Below are 7352 nucleotides of genomic sequence, written 5' to 3' on the forward strand. Positions count from 1 at the left end.
TTGCATGTCTCCATTCTTCTTGCATTTTTCGAATTCATTCATGTGTCTTCATTGATCTTCAAGTTATTCTTGATGATTTACTTGCTCTGATCTTTAAATTCTCTTGTCTTGAGTGTTTTGTTGTTTCTCATATGCATTCTCAATTTGTTAGTGTCAGTAGCATACAAACTTCTAAGTTTGGTGTCTTGCATGCATTGTTTATTTGATTTTAGTTGTATTTTGATTATTCCTCATCATTAAAAATTCAAAAAAATTTTTTAATTTGTGTCTTTTCAAGTCAATAATACAGAGAATTGAAGATTTAGAACATACAGCAGAGGAATTACACAGAAAAAGCTGGGCATTCAAAACGCCCAGTGAGGAAGGAAAACTGGCGTTTAAACGCCAGCCAGGGTACTTGGCTGGGGGTTTAACGCCCAAAAGGGTAGCATTTTGGGCGTTAAACGCCAGAATGTATACCATTCTGGGCGTTTAACGCCAGGATGGCACAAGAGGGAAGATTTTGTTTTTAATGCAAATTTTTTTCAAGTTTTCATAATTTTTCAAAATCAAATCTTTTTCAAATCATATCTTTTCAATCATATATTTTCAGAATCAATTTCTTTCCATTTTCAAAAAAATACTTGCTAACAATTAATGATTTGATTCAACATTTCAAGTATGTTGCCTTTTCTGTTGAGAAAGGTTTAATGTTTGAATCATATCTTTTCTTGTTAGCCAAGTCATTAATTTTCAAAATCAAATCTTTGTAAATTGTTTTTCAAAACATATCTTCTCAATCATATCTTTTTAAAACCATAACTTTTCAATCATATCTTTTTAACCACATCTTTTTCAAAATAGTTTTCAATCTTATCTTTTTGATTTCTGATTTCAAAATCTTTTTCAAAATCACTTTATTTCTTTCTCAATCTTAGTTTTCGAGAATCAATTACTTTTTTAAATTTTTTTTAATTAATTCACTTTAATTTTCAAAAATTTCTTCCCCTCTTCTCACATCCTTCTCTTTATGGACTAACACTCCTCCATTATCAATAATACAAATTCTATCTTTCTGGATAAGTTCAAATTCTTCTACCTCTTCTTTCTATTTTTTTTCCTCTGACACCTCAAGGAATCTCTATACTGTGACATAGAAGAATCCATATTTTCTTGTTCTCTTCTCTTTCATATGAGCAGGAGCAAAGACAAAAGCATTCTTGTTGAGGCTGACCCTGAACCTGAAAGGACCTTGAAGCGAAAGCTAAGAGAAGCTAAGGCACAACTCTCTGTAGAAGACCTAACAGAAATCTTCAAAGAAAAAGAAGACATGGTAGCCGAAAACAACAACAATGCCAACAATGCAAGGAAGGTGCTGGGTGACTTTACTGCACCTACTCCCGACTTCTATGGGAGAAGCATCTCTATCCCTACCATTGGAGCAAACAACTTTGAGCTTAAGTCTCAATTAGTTTCTCTAATGCAACTGAATTGCAAGTTCCATGGACTTCCATTGGAAGATCCTCACCAGTTTTTAGCTGAGTTCTTGCAAATCTGTGACACTGTCAAGACCAATGGGGTTAACCCTGAGGTCTACAGACTTATGCTATTCCCTTTTGCTATAAGAGACAGAGCTAGAATATGGTTGGACTCACAACCTAAAGAAAACCTAAACTCTTGGGAAAAGCTAGTCAATGCCTTCATGGCAAAGTTCTTTCCACCTTAAAAATTGAGTAAGCTTAGAGTGGAAGTCCAAACCTTCAGACAGAAGGAAGGTGAATCCCTCTATGAAGCTTGGGAAAGATACAAACAATTAATCAGAAAGTGTCTTTCTGACATGCTTTCTGAATGGAGCATCATAGGTATTTTCTATGATGGTTTGTCTGAACTGTCCAAGATGTCATTGGACAGCTCTGCTGGAGGATCTCTTCATCTGAAGAAGACGCCTGCAGAAGCTCAAGAACTTATTGAAATGGTTGCAAATAACCGATTCATGTACACTTCTGAAAGGAATTCTGTGAACAATGGGACGAATCAGAAGAAAGGAGTTCTTGAGATTGATACTCTGAATGCCATATTGGCTCAGAACAAAATATTGACTTAGCAAGTCAATATGATTTCTTAGAGTTTGTCTGGAATGCAAGCTGCACCAGGTAGTACTAAGGACGCTTCATCTGAAGAAGAAGCTTATGATCCTGAGAACCCTTCAATGGAAGAGGTGAATTACATGGGAGAACCCTATGAAAGCACCTATAATCCTTCATGGAGAAATCATCCAAATCTCTCATGGAAGGATCAACAGAGACCTCAACAAGGTTTCAACAACAATAATGGTGGAAGAAACAGGTTTAGCAATGGCAAGCCTTTCCCATCATCTTCTCAGCAACAGACAGAAAATTCTAAGCAGAGCCACTCTGACTTAGCAACCATGGTCTCTGATCTAATCAAAACCACTCAAAGTTTCATGACTGAAACAAGGTCCTCCATTAGAAACTTGGAGGCACAAGTGGGTTAGCTGAGTAAGAAAGTTACTGAACTCCCTCTTAGCACTCTTCTAAGCAATACAGAAGAGAATTCAAAGGGAGAGTGTAAGGCCATCAACATGGCCAAATTTGGAGAGGAGGAGAAGGGAGTGAGCGCCACTAAGGAAGACCTCAATGGACATCCACTGACCTCCAATGAGTTCCCTAATGAGGAACCATGGGAATCTGAGGCTCACACTAAGACCATAGAGATTCCATTGAATTTACTTTTGCCATTCACGAGCTCTGATGAGTATTCCTCCTCTGAAGAGGACGAAGATGTCACTAAAGAGCAATTTGCTAAATACCTTGGAGTAATCATGAAGCTAAATGACAATTTATTTTGTAATGAGACTTGGGAGGATGAACCCCCTTTGCTCACCAAAGAACTGGATGACTTGACAAGGCAGAGGTTACCTCAAAAGAGATAGGACCCTGGGGAGTTCTCAATACCTTGTACCATAGGCACCATGACCTTCAAGAAGGCTCTGTGTGACCTAAGGTCAAGCATAAACCTTATGCCTCTCTCTGTAATGGAGAAGCTAGGGATCTTTGATGTGCAAGCTGCAAGAATCTCACTAGAGATGGCATACAATTCAAGAAAACAAGCTTATGGACTTGTAGAGGATGTTCTGGTAAAGATTGAAGACCATTACATCCCTACTGATTTCATAGTCCTAGAGACTGGGAAGTGCATGGATGAATCTATCATCCTTGGCAGACCCTTCCTAGCCACAGAAAAGGCTGTGATTGATGTTGACAGAGGAGAATTGATCATTCAAGTGAATGAAGAATCCTTTGTGTTTAAGGCTCAAGGATACCCCTCTGTAACCATGGAGAGGAAGCATGAAGAGCTTCCCTCAAAACAGAGTCAAACAGAGCCCCCACAGTCAAACTCTAAGTTTGGTGTTGGGAGGCTCCAACATTGCTCTGAGAATCTGTGAGGCTCCATGAGAGCCCACTGTCAAGCTACTGACATTAAAGAAGCGCTTGTTGGGAGGCAACCCAATGTTATATTTATCTATTTTTCCTTTGTTATTTTATGTTTTCTATAGGTTGATGATCATGGGAAGTCACAAAATCAATTGAAAAAGCAGAGACAGAATGAAAAATAGAAAGAAAAATAGCACACCCTGGAGGAAAACTTGCTGGCGTTTAAACGCCAGTAAGGGCAGCAATTGGGCGTTTAACGCCCAGTCTGGCACTATTCTGGGCGTTTAATGCCAGAAAGGGGCACCAGACTGGCGTTAAATGCCAGGAAAGGGCAAGAAGCTGGCGTTAAATGCCAGAAATGGGCACCAGCCCGGCGTTTAATGCCAGAATTGGCATAAAGAGCATTTTTGCTCGCCACTTGGTGCAGGGATGAATTTTCCTTGACACCTCAGGATCTGTGGACCCCACAGGATCCCCATCTACCCCACCACTCTCTCTTTTCTTCACCCAATCACCAATCACCTCAATACCTCTTCCCCAAAAACCCCTCACCTATCAAATCCCACTATTCTCTTCACCACTCACATCCATCCTTCATAAAACCCCACCTACCTCACCATTCAAATTCAAACCACTTTCCCTCCCAAACCCACCCATAATGACCGAACCTTATCCCCCTCTCCACTCCTATATAAACCCATCTTCACTCCTTCATTTTCACACAACCTACACACTACTTCTCCCCCTTGGCCGAACCACAAAGTCATCTCCATATCCTCTATTGCTTCTTCTTCTACTCTCTTCTTTCTTCTTTTGCTCGAGGACGAGCAAACCTTCTAAGTTTGGTGTGGTAAAAGCATTGCCTTTTGTTTTTCCATAACCATTTATGGCACCTAAGGCCGGAGAAACCTCTAGAAAGAGGAAAGGGAAGGCAAAAGCTTCCACCTCCAAGTCATGGGAGATGGAGAGATTCATCTCAAGGGTGCATCAAGACCACTTCTATGAAGTTGTGGCCATAAGGAAAGTGATCCCCGAGGTCCCTTTCAAACTCAAAAAGAGTGAATATCCGGAGATCCGACATGAGATCCGAAGAAGAGGTTGGGAAGTTCTTACCAACCCCATTCAACAAGTCGAAATCTTAATGGTTCAAGAGTTCTATGCTAATGCATGGATCACCAAGAACCATGATCAAAGTGTGAACCCGGACCCAAAGAATTGGCTTACAATGGTTTGGGGGAAATGCTTAGATTTTAGTCCGGAAAGTGTAAGGTTGGCATTCAACTTGCCCATGATGCAAGGAGATGAACACCCTTACACTAAAATGGTCAACTTTGATCAAAGGTTGGACCAAGTCCTCATAGACATTTGTGAATAGGGCTCTCAATGGAAGAGAGATTCAAGAGGGAATCCGATTCAACTGAGAAGGCATGACCTCAAGCCCGTGGCTAGAGGATGGTTGGAGTTTATCCAACGCTCAATCATTCCCACTAGCAATCGGTCTGAAGTTACTATAGACCAGGCTATCATGATTCATAGCATCATGATTGGAGAGGAAGTAGAAGTTTATGAGGTTATATCCCAAGAACTTTATAAGGTGGCGGACAAGTCCTCTACCTTGGCAAGGTTAGCCTTCCCTCATCTCATTTGTCACCTCTATTATTCAGTCGGAATTGACATAGAGGGAGACACCCTCATTGATGAGGACAAGCCTATCACTAAGAAAAGGATGGAGCAAACAAGAGACCCCACTCATCATGAAATCCCTGAGATGCCTCAAGGGATGCACTTTCCTCCTCAAAACTATTGGGAGAAAATCAACACCTCCCTAGGAGAATTGAGTTCCAACATGGGACAACTAAGGGTGGAGCACCAAGAACATTCCATTCTCCTCCGTGAAATTAGAGAAGATCAAAGAATCATGAAAGAGGAGCAACAAAGGCAAGGAAGAGACATTGAGGAGCTCAAGCACTCCATAAGATCTTCAAGAGGAAGAACAAGCCGTCATCACTAAGGTGGACCCGTTCTTTAATCTCCTTGTTCTTTATTTCTCTGTTTTTTGAATTTTCATGCTTATGTTTATCCATGTTTGTGTCTTATGATCATTAGTGTCTTAGTGTCTATGCCTTAAAGCTATGAATGTCCTATGAATCCATCACCTTTCTTGAATGAAAAATGCGCTTAACTGAAAAAGAGAATAATTGCATGAATTCTGAATTTTATAACAGATTAATTATTTTGATGTGGTGGCAATACTTTTGACTTCTGAATGTATGATTGAACAGTACATATGTCTTTTGAATTTGTTGTTCATGAATGTTGGCTCTTGAAAGAATGATGAAAAAGGAGACATGTTACTAAGGATCTGAAAAAATCATAAATTGATTCTTGAAGCAAGAAAAAGCAGTGAATTCAAAAAAAAAAAACAAAAAAAAGAAGAGGAAAAAGAAAAAGAAAAAATAAAGTCATGATCCAAGGCAAAAAGAGTGTGCTTAAGAACCCTGGACACCTCTAATTGGGGACTCTAGCAAAGCTGAGTCACAATCTGAAAAGGTTCACCCAGTTATGTGTCTGTGGCATGTATGTATCCGGTGGTAATACTGGAAGATAGAGTGCTTTGGGCCACGGCCAAGACTCATAAAGTAGCTGTGTTCAAGAATCATCAACTTAACTAGGAGAATCAATAACACTATCTAGATTCTGAGTTCCTATAGAAGCCAATCATTCTGAATTTCAAAGGATAAAGTAAGATGCCAAAACTGTTCAGAGGCAAAAAGCTAAAAGCCCCGCTCATCTAATTAATACTGATCTTCACAGATGTTTTTGGAATTCATTGCATATTCTCTTCTTTTTATCATATTTGATTTTCAGTTGCTTGAGGACAAGCAACAATTTAAGTTTGGTGTTGTGATGAGCGGATAATTTATACGCTTTTTGGCATTATTTTTAGTATATTTTTAGTATGTTTTAGTTAGTTTTTATTATATTTTTATTAGTTTTTAGTTAAAATTTACTTTTCTAGACTTTAATATGAGTTTGTATGTTTTTCTATGATTTTAGGTATTTTCTGGCTGAAATTGAGGGACTTGAGCAAAAATATGATTCAGAGGCTGAAAAGGACTGCAGATGCTGTTGGATTCTGACCTCCCTGCACTCGAAGTGGATTTTCTGGAGCTACAAAAGCCCAATTGGTGCGCTCTCAACTGCGTTGAAAAGTAGACATCTTGAGCTTTCCAGCAATGTGTAATAGTTCATACTTTGCCCGAGATTTGATGGGCCAAACAGGCGTTTCAAATCAGCTCAAAACTGCTCCGCATTTAACGCCGGAACTGGCACAAGATTGGGAGGAGTTAAACACCCAAACTGGCACAAAAGCTGGCATTTAACTCCAAGAGAAGTCTCTAAACGAAAATTCTTTAATGCTCAGCCCAAGCACACACCAAGTGGGCCCGGAAGTGGATTTTTATGTAATTTACTCATCTTTGTAAATCCTAGGCTACTAGTTCTTTATAAATAGGACCTTTTACTATTGTATTTTCATCTTTGGATTATCCTCAGATCATCTTTGATCAGTTTTATGCTGTCTTAGACTTTTATGGAGGTTGGCCATTTGGCCATGCCTAGACCTTGTTCTTATGTATTTTCAACGGTGGAGTTTCTACACACCAAAGATTAAGGTGTGGAGCTCTGCTGTACCTCGAGTATTAATGCGATTACTATTGTTCTTCTATTCAATTCGGCTTATTCTTATTCTAAGATATCACTTGTTCCTTGGTGGACGAAATTGTGATCACTATTCTTTAAGTTGTATTTTTATGGAATTTGAAATTGGCACGAGTGGACACAACTCCGTTCAACTAACCAGCAAGTGTACTGGGTCGTCCAAGTAATAAACCTTACGTGAGTAAGGGTCGATCCCAC

This window comes from Arachis duranensis, chromosome 9 (assembly GCF_000817695.3).
Source record: "Arachis duranensis cultivar V14167 chromosome 9, aradu.V14167.gnm2.J7QH, whole genome shotgun sequence".
NCBI lineage: Eukaryota > Viridiplantae > Streptophyta > Magnoliopsida > Fabales > Fabaceae > Arachis > Arachis duranensis.